The sequence below is a fragment of the Podarcis pityusensis genome (assembly GCF_964106645.2).
Source record: "Podarcis pityusensis genome assembly, chromosome: 6".
NCBI lineage: Eukaryota > Metazoa > Chordata > Lepidosauria > Squamata > Lacertidae > Podarcis > Podarcis pityusensis.
Window position 1 is genome coordinate 7,259,929 of NC_138030.1, and position 13,361 is coordinate 7,273,289.

General features: G+C 45.7%; 2 long non-coding RNA genes across 2 annotated transcripts; both read right to left on the reverse strand.

Moving 5' to 3' along the window:
- Positions 1 to 5,103: 5,103 nt before the first annotated feature.
- LOC308480295 lies at positions 5,104 to 7,961 on the reverse strand. Its single transcript, XR_013988005.1, has 3 exons — positions 7,296 to 7,961; positions 6,300 to 6,611; positions 5,104 to 5,777 (listed from the first exon to the last, which is right to left on the reverse strand). It is a non-coding gene; the product is annotated as an uncharacterized lncRNA (long non-coding RNA).
- Positions 7,962 to 10,292: 2,331 nt separating this feature from the next.
- LOC308480266 lies at positions 10,293 to 12,750 on the reverse strand. Its single transcript, XR_013987973.1, has 2 exons — positions 12,625 to 12,750; positions 10,293 to 11,874 (listed from the first exon to the last, which is right to left on the reverse strand). It is a non-coding gene; the product is annotated as an uncharacterized lncRNA (long non-coding RNA).
- Positions 12,751 to 13,361: the final 611 nt, after the last annotated feature.

The window sequence follows — 13,361 nt, forward strand, 5'->3', positions numbered from 1 at the left end:
ATAAGTATGTAATATTTGTTTTCAATGTTTTTGGATTGTTTTCAATCTATTTTAATTTCTTTTTAGTTGTTGTTTTGTTTTTTTCTATATTATTTAAACGGAAAATAAACAAACATGCAAATAAAAATAAATGTAAGGAACCGCAGAAGGTGGGGGAAGGACATCAAGTTTTAAAATGTCAAAATGATGGTAAAATCAATGAAATGTATATACAGTGGTGCCTCGGTTTAAGTACTTACGTAATTCGTTCTGGAGGTCCGTTCTTAACCTGAAACTGTTCTTAACCTGAAGCACCACTTTAGCTAATGGGGCCTCCTGCTGCTGCGCCATCGCTGCACAATTTCTGTTCTCATCCTGAAGCAAAGTGTGGTGTAGTGGTTAAGAGCGATAGACTTGTAATCTGGTGAACCAGGTTCGCTTCCCCGCTCCTCCACATGCAGCTGCTGGGTGACCTTGGGCCAGTCACACTTCTTTGAAGTCTCTCAGCCTCACTCACCTCACAGAGTGTTTGTTGTAGGGGAGGAAGGGAAAGGAGAATGTTAGCCGCTTTGAGACTCCTTCGGGTAGTGATAAAGCGGGATATCAAATCCAAACTCTTCTTCTTCTTAACCCGAGGTACTATTTCTGGGTTAGCGGAGTCTGTAACCTGAAGCGTATATAACCTGAAGCGTATGTACCCCTGTACCACTGTATCTGAAAAGTATAAATATTTTAATAATAATAATAATAATAAATTCCCTGGCATGTGCTTGAATGTTGTTGTGGTTGTTTAGTCGTTTAGTCATGTCCGACTCTTTGTGACCCCATGGACCAGAGCACGCCAGGCACTCCTGTCTTCCACTGCCTCCCACAATTTGGTCAAGAGGCTTGAATACCTCTTGCAAAAACAAAAACAAAAAACCTGCCTGTTTGGCCGATAAAAACAACAAGACTTAGAGAGACTAGCAAATTTAATAGCGCTGTAAGCTTGAAGTCTCTTTTGCCGCCTCTAGTTCAGCAGCAGGCAAACAGGCCAGCATAATTCGAGTGGCGTTGGGAGAAGGAGCAAAGGGACCTCTGCCCTTGTGAAAGGAGAAGCCAAGGTGTTCGGAAGCAGCTTTGGCCCAGTTGCCAGGCAGATCTGAACCCCTCCCTTCTTAATGCAAGCTTTAGCAGCTTGCCAGGCAGGCTTTGTGAGTTTCATGTCTGCTGCCTGGCATCAGGTAAACAGAACGGCTGAAAGACTTCTGTGGCATTCATCCCTGGAAGGAGGAGGAGAGAGGGAGGGACTTGGATGAATTCTCCCATCCTGCAATTAAGCCTAAGCAGATGCATATACCATATTTTTCGCTCTATGACGCACCAGACCACAAGACGCACCTAGTTTTTGGAGGAGGAAAAGAAGAAGAAAAATATTCTGAATCTCAGAAGCCAGAACAGCAAGAGGGATCGCTGTGCAGTGAAAGCAGCAATCCCTCTTGCTGTTCTGGCTTCTGGGATAGCTGCGCAGCCTGCATTTGCTCCATAAGACACACACACATTTCCCCTTACGTTTTAGGAGGGGAAAAGTGAGTCTTATAGAGCAAAAAATACGGTAGGTTTTGGATTTTACAAAGAAGTCGTTCTGGACTGCTGTCGTTTCCTTGTTCATTTCCAAAATAGATGGATGATAGATAGAGAGATAGATACGGTAGATAGATAGATAGATAGATAGATAGATAGATAGATGATAGATAGATGACAGATGATAGATAGATGTTATTTATTTATTTATTTGATTTTCAAAAAGAGAGAAAGAAAAAGAAAATAAGAAAACAAACATACATAAAAAAGTACAAATTCAAAATATAGAGATTACTCTGAATTTCCTGACTTCCCTCCATCCCTTCCATGGGTCCTTTTGTTTCTATTTTCAACTGCGTATCAATACAGTGGTACCTTGGGTTACATACGCTTCAGGTTACAGACTCCGCTAACCCAGAAATAGTACCTCAGGTTAAGAACATTGCTTCAGGATGAGAACAGAAATTGTGCTTCGGCAGCATGGCGCCAGCGGGAGGCCCCATTAGCTAAAGTGGTGCTTCAGGTTACGAACAGTTTCAGGTTAAGAACGGACCTCCAGAACAAATTAAGTACTTAACCCGAGGTACCACTGTACTTCTCCAATTTTTCATCTTCCAAAGTTATCTATACGTTCTGTTACATTACAAGTGTATTTAAAATCCTGCTAATGTTTTGACCTGTTTGCAGTGATTTCGTTTCAAAGATTTTATACCTCCCCTTTCCTAAAATAAAAAATATATATTGCGAGGCAGCCGACAACATCACTGTTAAAACGGTTAAAAATCCAGATCAACAAAACCCAAGCAGCATAAATGGTGAAATAAAGGCATACTTTATGGAAGGAGCAGTAGAAAGCAACCACAATCATGGGTGAGGGGGCTGGCACCTTCCCCATATAGCCATGCAATTCCATTCCTCAAATGGGGCACTGCTAAGAGGACTGTGCTTAGCTTAGCTTTTAGCAAACCAGGCTTTTAGTGTTCCTGCTCCTCCAGCCCTCTGGAATGACACATAGAATCATAGAATTGTAGAGCTGCAAGGGATACCCAGGGTCATCTAGTCCAACCCCCCCCCCCACAGGAGAGGTACGTTTCCAGGGCTCTCCCTGTTCCTGTGATTGTAGCTTCTTTCACACTGCTTTCAATACTGAAGTTCCAATTGTTGCAACCTAACCCAGGCATCTTAGGGTTAAGAAGGGCAGGTATGAAATAAATAAATCCTCGTCGTCATCATCTAAAGTGGGGAGGGGGCACGGCCACGCGTAAGACAATAGTCTAAATCCAGCGATGGGATTGGTGATCAGTTCGAGAATTTAGTTTTCAGTCGTTTTATTTATTTATTTAAAAATGCAGCAATGCTGCAAATTTATTTATTTATTTCCTAAAATTTGTATGCGCCACTTGATTGTGTGTGTTTTTAAACCCACACCCTCAAAGCGCTTTACAAAAGAATGAACAGGAGTAATAATAATAAGAATAATAATAATAATAGCAACTGGCCACAGTGATCCATGCAATGGTCACCTCCAGGCTTGATTATTGTAACTCGCTCTACGCAGGGCTGCCCTTGAAGATGACCCAGAAACTCCAGCAGGTACAGAATGCCACGGCAAAGCTCCTTACGGGGTCCTTGCCACGGGATCACATTCATCCAGTGCTTTACCAGCTGCACTGGCTCCCGGTGGAGTACAGGGTCAGGTTTAAGGTGCTGGTTTTGACCTTTAAAGCCCTATGCGGCTTAGGACCCACGTACCTACGGGACTGCCTCTCCTGGTGTGCCCCACAGAGGACCTTAAGGTCCACAAATGACAACATTTTGGAGGTCCCAGGTCGCAAGGTGGTTAGATTGGTCTCAACTAGGGCCAGGGCCTTTTCAGTACTGGCCCCGACTTGGTGGAACGCTCTGTCACAAGAGACTAGGGCCCTGCGGGACTTTGACATCTTTCCGCAGGGCCTGCAGGACAGAGCTGTTCCGCCTGGCCTTTGGTTTGGACTCAGACTGACCCTTATGTTTCCTTCCCCTTATGGTCTTGATCTATCGGCTATTTTAAAATGAGGCTGCATTTTAAATTGCATTTTAACCTGTATTTTAAATTGGGGTTTTTTTGTCCCCCCCCACCCTTCTTTTTCCCCTATTATGTTTTTACTGTGATTTTATTGGTGTTAGCTGCCCTGAGTGTTAGCTCCCTCTGGCCGGGGAGGGCGGGGTATAAATAAAAATTATTATTATTATTATTATTATTATTATTATTATTTCATGCGGCACAAGCTTATCCAGAAGCAACAATATTTTGGGGATCTGCTCTGCTTTGCTTTGCTTTGCTTTGCCTGGATTCAGCAGCAAATAAGTGCTGCGGGGCAAAAAGAAAAAGAACGGGAGATCCATTTTCAAAGAGGCGTTTTAAGGGCAAATTTCAGCTTGCGTAATTGCATTGTCTGTCAGCCAAGCCAAGAGTTCATTTCAGGCAACACTTTCCTGGGAGGCTCACGCAGAGGGACAGTTTTCATAACAATCGCTATGGCAGCCTCCCCTCCTGCCATAGCAACCAAAGTGAATGAGACACAGCCTGAAACTCCACGATTTATCATTGCCCAAAACTTGTTCACAGAATCGTAAGAGTTCGAAGGGTCCTCTAGTCCAACGCCCTGCAATACAGGAATCTCGGCTAAATCAAAATCAAAGCAAGTTCAATACCTTGCTACTCAAATACAGTTGTCACAATACACAAAGCGTAACAGGCTGAAGGATAATAACTGTGATAATTTTATTGGTTATTTCCTATCGTAAAGGTCTAGTCCAGTCTGTGCAACGTATACAGTTCATATGTACGGTGTATAACCTATGCGGCTCATTCCAATGTTATTGCATTTCATCTTTTCTTAACTTTTCTTAATAATAATAATAATAATTTTTTATTGAAATCCTCCCCAGCCGAAGCCGGGCTCAGAGCAACTAACAACAGTAAAAGTAACACAGTTTACATAAAATCACTATCAATTAATTAAAATACATTCTAAAATCAATTCATTCTAAAATCAATTCAGAATCAAATTAATGGCAACCATTGGGCTAGAGTTCTATGGGGATTACCAAAAGAGGGGGTCAGACTGTGCCTTGGCCAAAGGCCTGGTGGAACAGCTCTGTCTTGCAGGCCCTGCGGAAAGATATCAAGTCCCGCAGGGCCCTAGTCTCTTGTGACAGAGCGTTCCACCAGATCGGGGCCACAACCGAAAAAGCTCTGGCTCTGGTTGAGGCCAGCCTAACCTCCCTGTGGCCTGGGATCTCCAAGATGTTCTTGTTTGCAGACCGTAAGGTTCTCCGTGGGGCATACCAGGAGAGGCGGTCCCATAGGTACGAGGGTCCTAGGCCAATTAGGGCTTTAAAGGTTAAAACCAGCACCTTAAACCTGATCCTGTACTCCACCGGGAGCCAGTGCAGCTGGTATAGCACCAGGTGAATGTGATCCCGTGGCGAAGACCCCATAAGGAGTCTTGCCGCGGCATTCTGCACCCGCTGGAGTTTCTGGGTCAGTCTCAAGGGCAGCCCCACGTAGAGTGAGTTACAATAATCCAGTCTGGAGGTGACCATCGCGTGGCTAGGTCTTACTGCTTCTTGTTATAAGTTCCTGTATAACACAATCCTTAGGTAAGAATAGAAAAGTCCCCAAGGTATCGAGAACAACACAGCTGATGTAGACTGCTGGCACAAGTTAGCTCTTGTCGCAAAATATTTTTAAAAGGTTGATTTTAAAAGATGATTCGCTCAAGTTCCCTCGGGGATTTGGGGAGCAGTGGGCAGGATTGAGCTGCCTAGATCTTAGTTAGTTACTGATAATGTTTTGCACCGATGGCATGGAAGGCTCTGAAAATGACTGAGGAACCTGGTGAACTGGCACGCTGGATGCCAACAGGTTTTAAATACCAGTTTGATGCTTTCCAGATGTTTTGGGCTACAGTCTCCATCACTGTCAGCCAATAGTTCAAGGAGTTAGAGGCAGACGCACAGACCAGACTACTTATTGGACAGTTGGCACCCATATTTTGGAAAGTTTCTGTTTTTTCAAACTGCATCAAATATTTAACTTTTTAATATTGTTTTTATTATTATTAAAGAAGACTCTTGAAAGCTTTCCCCCTAAAAATTCCTGTTATCGCCCTTGTTATGTGGTCTGTCGTGTCAGTTTACTCCTCCTTTCCTTCCCTATGCCTTTTAACAGTGGCATGCAGTTATTCAACCTGAAGGGAGAGGAGAGAAGAGGGGGGAGGTAAAACTCCATCGTGTTTTAGCTAGCTCCAGCTAACAATTGTTTCTAGCTATGCAGGTTTAGCTCTGCAGGCCGGCAGTGGTTTTCCTGTCTGGCTCAGCTCTGCAGGCCAGTAGTGGTTTTCCTGTCTGACTTCTCACCTCAGCTGTGCAAAGATGCAAACATTTATGCGAAGCAAATAATATTTGCAAAGATCTGCAAAAGGGAGGGGGGGCTTAGCTAGCCTAATAAGGTAATAAAGTGTATCTCTGCCTGTTGATTGGGGAGCAACTGGGGAGCCAAGCTTGCAGCTTCAGTATAAGAATGCTCGGAAGACAATAGGGGCGGCGGCCAGTCTTTGGAAGCTATTCCACTGGCTGTCTCTGCGCAGATTCTGCAATAAACCTTTTTCTTTGTGAAACCCACCCTGGTGTTTGCTTGACTCCTTCATGCTAACGGCAAGGGCACGAGGTGACTGGATCCGGACCCCTTAGGTTCAGATATCCTAACAAACCGGTGCAGCTTTCCCCACTGTGGCATATTCATAACCTCAGATGTGGCAGAAAGTATGAATTTAGCAGGAGCAACTTCTCGGTCTGGGCAGACAGCGACGAAAACCAGATTCCTCTTCCCTCCCACTTGTTTTTATGAACTTTGGAGAAGTTCTCTAGAGCTCTGCATTTCCCTGTTCTTGGCTCCTGACGGCGCTTGCGAAAACATTAGAACTAAAAATAACTTCAGTTTAGGTTCAGGCCGGGAGAGAGAAAAGAACCACAGAGTTCCCTGCTCAGTGTTGGATAAACAGGCGATAAGGAATGTTCAGTCACTGTGATCCATGCGACGGTCACCTCCAGACTGGATTATTGTAACTCGCTCTACGTGGGGCTGCCCTTGAGACTGACCCAGAAACTCCAGCGGATGCAGAATGCCGCGGCGAGGCTCCTTACGGGGTCTTCGCCACGGGATCACATTCACCCGGTGCTATACCAGCTGCACTGGCACCAGGTGGAGTACAGGATCAGGTTTAAGGTGCTGGTTTTAACCTTTAAAGCCCTTGGCGGCCTAGGACCCTCGTACCTATGGGACCGCGTCTCCTGGTACGTCCCACGGAGGACCTTACGGTCTTCAAACAAAAACACCTTGGAGATCCCGGGCCACAGAGAGGTTAGGCTGGCCTCAACTGGAGCCAGGGCTTTTTTGGCTGTGGCCCCAATCTGGTGGAACGCTCTGTCACAAGAGACTAGGGCCCTGAGGGACTTGACATCTTTCCGCAGGGCCTGCAAGACATAGCTGTTCCACCAGGCCTTTGGTCAGGGCACAGCCTGACTCCCTCCTTTGGCAATCTTCACAGAACTTTAGCCTAATGGTTGCCAGCAATTTGAGTTGAATTAATTTTACAATGAAATGATTTTAGAATGTTGTACTTTTTTATTGTTGTTAGCCGCCCTGAGCCCGGCTTCGGCTGGGGAGGGCGGGATATAAATAAAATTTATTATTATTATTATTATACATCTTAACCAGCATTCAACTGGTTAAAGATAGCACACTCGCACCCAGGTCTCATTGTTATTGTGTCTGGGCTGGTACCTCTTCAGAAGGGATTCAAGAGTTCCTGTTGAAGGTCGTGGCCCAGGAAGAGTGTTGCCATTTTTTAAAAAGTGGATTTGTTCTGCTAGGGGCGTCAGAGTGCTTTCACCTACGTCAGCCACGCCAACCTAAATTTCCTGGTACCCGCTTGAATTCCTCGCACAAAATAGCGACACCCTGAAGGCACGTCACCCAATGCCCTGCAGCTAAAACAAGACCAATGCTATGCAGTTAACAGGAGATGGTTCTCCCTTTGAGCAACCTGTTTGCAAAAATAGTTCGAAGATGTCTAAGTGGACAGGGAGCAGCCAAGTCAGCTTGGATAAAATTCAGTTATGCAACACATCAAACAAATACTTGATAGCACCTTGGAAACTGCTGATGGGAGTTACAGCTTTGGTAAATAATGGTTTGGAGTGCTTTGTTCTTTAAAAACAAACACCAAGGCTGTTGATGTGACAGTTTCCCCTAGAGACTGCTCCGAGTTATGCTTAACCCACTATGATTGGGTACAGATTATGGTTCTGCTCATTCCAAGAACTGAAGACACTCTCCATCGCCCAGGGATGTCTGCCTAAGATTAATAAAAATAAAAATATTATAATTTGTACTCAACCCATCTGACTGGGGCGGGATCTAAACACATCTTTTAAAAAAAAGTTTCAGGAAAACACATTGCCGGAAGTCGGAACTCCACAAAGCCATCGGGGTAGAATCTACACACATACAAAAAAAAATTCTGAAAATGCTTTTTAAAAAGCATTTTTAAAAATACATTGAATTTTCCATGACTCTCGCCATCGCCATCTAGTGCCACATTGTATATTGCACGTAAAACACTCTTAAAATATTTTATTTGCAGCTATATAGCTGAGTCCCTGGTGTTATTGCGCATTTAAAACGCTTTTTCTTTACTAATGTAGCTGAGTCCTGGGTCGCCCCAACCATTCTGAGCAGCTTCCAATGAACTAAAACATCAAACATTAAAAACTTCCCAAAACAGGGCTGCCTTCAGATGTCTTCTAAAACTCAGATAGACATCTTGACATCTGATGGGAGGACGTTCCACAGGGCGGGCACCACTACCAAGAAGGCCCTCTGCCTGGTTCCCTGTAACTTTTCTTCTCGCAGGGAGGGAACCTCCAGAAGGCCCTCAGAGCTGGACCTCAGAGTCCAGGTAGAACGATGGGAGTGGAGATGTTCCTTCACAGTAGTTAAGAAATGTGCCAGTGCATATCTCCGTCAGAGTTGCGAACTAGTATTCACTGAGGTCTGGACTGTACCTGCAGGCTCACCTGAGCCAATGTCTCTCACACAAAACAAGTTCCTTAGCTAGGATTCCTGCATTGTAGAGGGTTGGACTAGATGACCCCTTTGAACTCTGCAATTCTAAGTTCCTTGCAAGGTAGAAACCCCTATCAATTTACCAGTCATAGCTTCCCCCAAAGAATCTTGAAAACTGTAGTTTGTGCCCCCAACTGAGCTCCAGTTCCAAGCTCCTACACCAAACTACAGTTCCCAGGGTTCTTTGGGGGGAAAGCCATGTGTTTTAACTGTTATGTGATGGTGGAATTCATACTGGATCTGAGCATGGAGAAATCTGCCAACACACACACAATTTTGTCCATGGAACCCAACCCTAAACTCTACGGATAGGTCTTACTATTTTCCTTGGCTCAGTCGTGGCTCTTTTATTGACGCTCATCTTCTCCCCTGCTTTCCAAGGTGGACCTGCCTATGTGCTCGTGGGCTTGTGTAGCATTCCCTTGGGGCTTATCAAGCGTTGTTTGCCAGCCCTTCCCTATCTGAACTGCTGTTGTCCTGAAGATTAGTGAGTGAGGTTACAAAAATGCATGAAGGGTTTAAACCAAGGTTGGACGCTTGGTACCAACATCCTGCTGGTACAGTGGTACCTCGGGTTACATACGCTTCAGGTTACAGATGCTTCAGGTTACAGACTCTGCTAACCCAGAAATAGTACCTCGGGTTAAGAACTTTGCTTCAGGATGAGAACAGAAATCATGCGGCGGTGGCGCAGCGGCAACAAGAGGCCCCATTAGCTAAAGTGGTGCTTCAGGTTAAGAACAGTTTCAGGTTAAGAACGGACCTCCAGAACGAATTAAGTACTTAACCTGAGGTACCACTGTATCTTAATGCCTAAGGCACCCTGCTCTGTTCAAACAAGACCAGCCCTATAATTGCAGGACCCGCTTCTCTTCCCAAAGGCCAGCTTCATGACTTTGTTCAGAATATATTTTCTCTTGAAATATATAAAATATATATTATATATTTAAATATATATATTTTTTCTTTCCAGAGATTTTCTGGCTTATTGTAGTTCTTCTACTACTCTATTCCAAATGGAAAGTGTAATGCTGGTGGTCAACAAAAGAGGTTTAAAGACTCTCTCAAGGCAAATCTAAAAAAAAAAAAAGTTTTATAAACACTGACAATTGGGAAACACTGGCCTGCGAGCGCTCCAGTTGGAGAACAGCCTTTACCAAAGGAGTCATGGGATTTGAAGACGCTCGAACTCAGGACGCAAGGGAGAAATGTGCTAAGAGGAAGGCACACTTGGCAAATCCACACTGTGATCAACTCCTGCCCGGAAACCAATGTCCCCACTGTGGAAGGACGTGTGGATCCAGAATTGGCCTCCACAGTCACTTACAGACTCATTGTTAAAACCGTGTTTATGGAAGACAATCTTACTCGGCTATGAGGGATCGCCAAAGAAGAAGAAGAAGACTTTACTTTGGAGGATAAATACGTTCAAATTCAAATTCTGGTTTGATTTTAGTGACAATAAAGGGACATTTAAAAACTATTCAAACTTTTCTATAAACAAAACAACAACAACAAAGATTTCTGAAATATAAAATTTCAACTTTATGCAGTTTCTTCTCACTTGTATAAAAGGTAAAGGGACCCCTGACCATTAGGTCCAGTCGTGGCCGACTCTGGGGTTGCAGCGCTCATCTCACTTTATTGGCCGAGGGAGCCGGCGAACAGCTTCCGGGTCACGTGGCCAGCATGACTAAGCCGCTTCTGGCAAACCAGAGCAGCGCATGGAAATGCCGTTTACCTTCCCGCCAGAGTGGTACCTATTTATCTACTTGCACTTTGATGTGGTTTTGAACTGCTAGGTTGGCAGGAGCAGGGACCAAGCAACGGGAGCTCACCCCGTTGCGGGGATTCGAACCGCCAACCTTCTGATCGGCAAGTCCTAGGCTTTGTGGTTTAACCCACAGCGCCACCCGCGTCCCTCTCACTTGTATAGGTTGGGTTTATTTTTACCTCCCTTGTTTTAGCTTTTCTTTACACCAAGCTAGGTCACACCCATTCCATACATTTAAAACACATGGCTTCCCGCAGAGAAACCTGGGAACTGCCGTTGTCTCCCCCCAGTGCTATAATTTCCAGCACCCTTAACTACTCTCCAATTAACAGATGAATGGGGCCAGGCTGAAAGGAAGCAAATCTCCATCTGCACTGGAGTCCTTAAGGTCACCCCAAGTATCCTTCAACACTCACTTATAGTGAGCTTTGAAACATCTTCGGTGTACACTGAAAAATATAACGGGAAGCAATTCCTATGTGTTTGCATCCCGAAACAGCATGGATTAGTTCCTTCCAGCTAACGGAATCAGGAATCCCAGCTGACAAAACCTGATTCTGTTCCCAGTAACTTGAGCTCAAGGACAGGATTGTAGGAAAAACCCGACTCGCACTCTCCTCTCTAAATCACTATTTATGATTCGAGCCAGCTGCCTGGACTCGTTGCTGCTTTGACTGCCAAAAGTTTCGCTTGGCTCAGAAATGACTAAGGATGCAATTTTTAAACTTCTGCCTGGAATATATTTTAAAAAAACACAACCCAGTTGCAGTGGCATCTGAAGCTTATTACAGCCCAGTGAATTGATGTTATTTTTGGTCGTCCTCACGGAAAACTTGGGTCTTGGATCTGATTACACACTCTCCTGCAGGGATAATAGAGAGTCACTTCCTGTTCTGATGCAACTTCCAAGATGTGAAATCTCCCCACGGCCCATCCATGTCGAGAGTTAACCATGTGAAGGGTAAAAAGCTCATGCACACTGGACGGGGCCATAGCTGTCAACTTACAGATTTGAAAATAAGGGACCAGCAGCCTCGAAAATAAGGGATTTTGCTATTGTAAAGAGTTACATACATTGGTAGGATTGACAATCCGGCATGAGGCGGTTGCGGTGCCACGACGGCCACTAAAGCGCCGCCCTTCTGCGTCCCTCCCCATCCCCTCCTCTTCCTCCTCCCTCAGTCCGCCTCCTCAGCTGCCACCACCGCTGCCGCCTCTGGGCTCGCAGGCGGCGTGGGCGAGAGTCTCTCTCCCTCCCCCCCTCTCGGGCGGGGAAGGGCCGATGGAATTCCTCGCGACAGGACGACAGTGCCAGCGTGCGCGCTCTCTCGCAGCGGAGGACCCCGAGCCTCTGCTACCCTCCCGAGCCGGGCAAGCATGAAACCTGGGAAATTTAAGGGACATCATCAATAAGGGACAGCAGCGGAACACGGCGCTGGGATAAGGGAGTTTCCCGCCAAATAAGGGACAGTTGACAGCTATGGACGGGGCACGTTGAAGGAGCATTTCTAGTTACCAGGACAAACATCCAAGCCCCAAATCAAACCGCAGAGAAAGATTATTATTCTACAAGTGCAGTCTTCAATGTCATTATGATCAATTCTATAACAATAATGTATGAATTGCCTTCTACCTGTGCCCCAAGCAGGGCTGGCCCAACACATTTTGGTACCTGAGGTGAACCACAAAATGCCCCCCAGTCAGGGAAGAAGGGGTGGTTGAGGAGGAACAGGGCGGGGAAGAAGATCGACTTTGGGATTTTCTGCCCTTGTGGATTCTGCCGCCTGAGGCAGTCACCTCACCTTGACTCATGGATGTGCTGGCCCTGGCACCAAGGCAATGTCATATATTTTTGCATTTTTGTGTTTTTATATTGCAAACCGCCTTGTGATATTCAAATGAAGGGAGGTATGTAAAATTAACAAATATAAATAAAACAAATGTGCACAACATAAAAAAAAGCAGTTACAAAAATAACAGAAAAGAATTTGACAACAATCTAAAATGGGACACGTTTTGCCTCCCTTCCTGCAGAGGAATATTTGAGGTCATTGGGAGAATCAGAATGGCTTCAGGATTGCTCTCCTGTACTATTTCAGACACGTGGTTTATATGGACTTCTGAACAGTGGTACCTCCGATGATGAACAGGATCCGTTCCGGGGGCCCGGCCATATCCCGAAAATTTCGTAACTGGAGGACTGCTTGGAAATCTGAAGGGTCTACTGCAGTTGACCCCCTAGAATGGAAGATCTGGAAGGGACCCTGGGAGTCATCTAGTCCACTGGGGGGGGGGGTCCCCTTGGCCTATGGCTTTCTTGCAGAGGGAAGAATTCTGCTTCCTCTCACATTCAGAACTTTTGCACTGGCATTGTTGTATATTAAACAGGGACTTTCCCAGATTGTCTCTTAACGAAAGGAATTGATGGTTGATCCGGTGCAGAAGTTAGCCTGCTCCTCTTCGGCTAAAGAACTTCAGAGGAATATTCCTAGGAAGCTGCCATGGACAGAGTCAGTCCTGTCAGCCACTGACTTCAGCATCGCCTTCACTGACCGGCAGCAGTTCTCCAGGGGTTCGGACAGGGGGGGACATTGTCAGCCCCCCCCCCCGAGATGCAGCCCACGACAGAAGACGTGCATGCCAAGCAGATGGTCTAATCCTGCGCTATGGAGACCCCTAGCCTGCCTGGAAGGATGTGGGGATGGTCTCCCTTTGGGAAGAAGGAGATGAAAGGAAGATTCTGAGTTCTGAGAGAGGAGCCTCCCCTCTTGGGAGGGGCCAGGTGGGCTCAGGTGTGTGGGGGGGGGTTGCCACGGTGACCAGGACCCGCCCTCCTTTGTGACCTCTCTTGCCTCTCCTTTAAAAGCCACC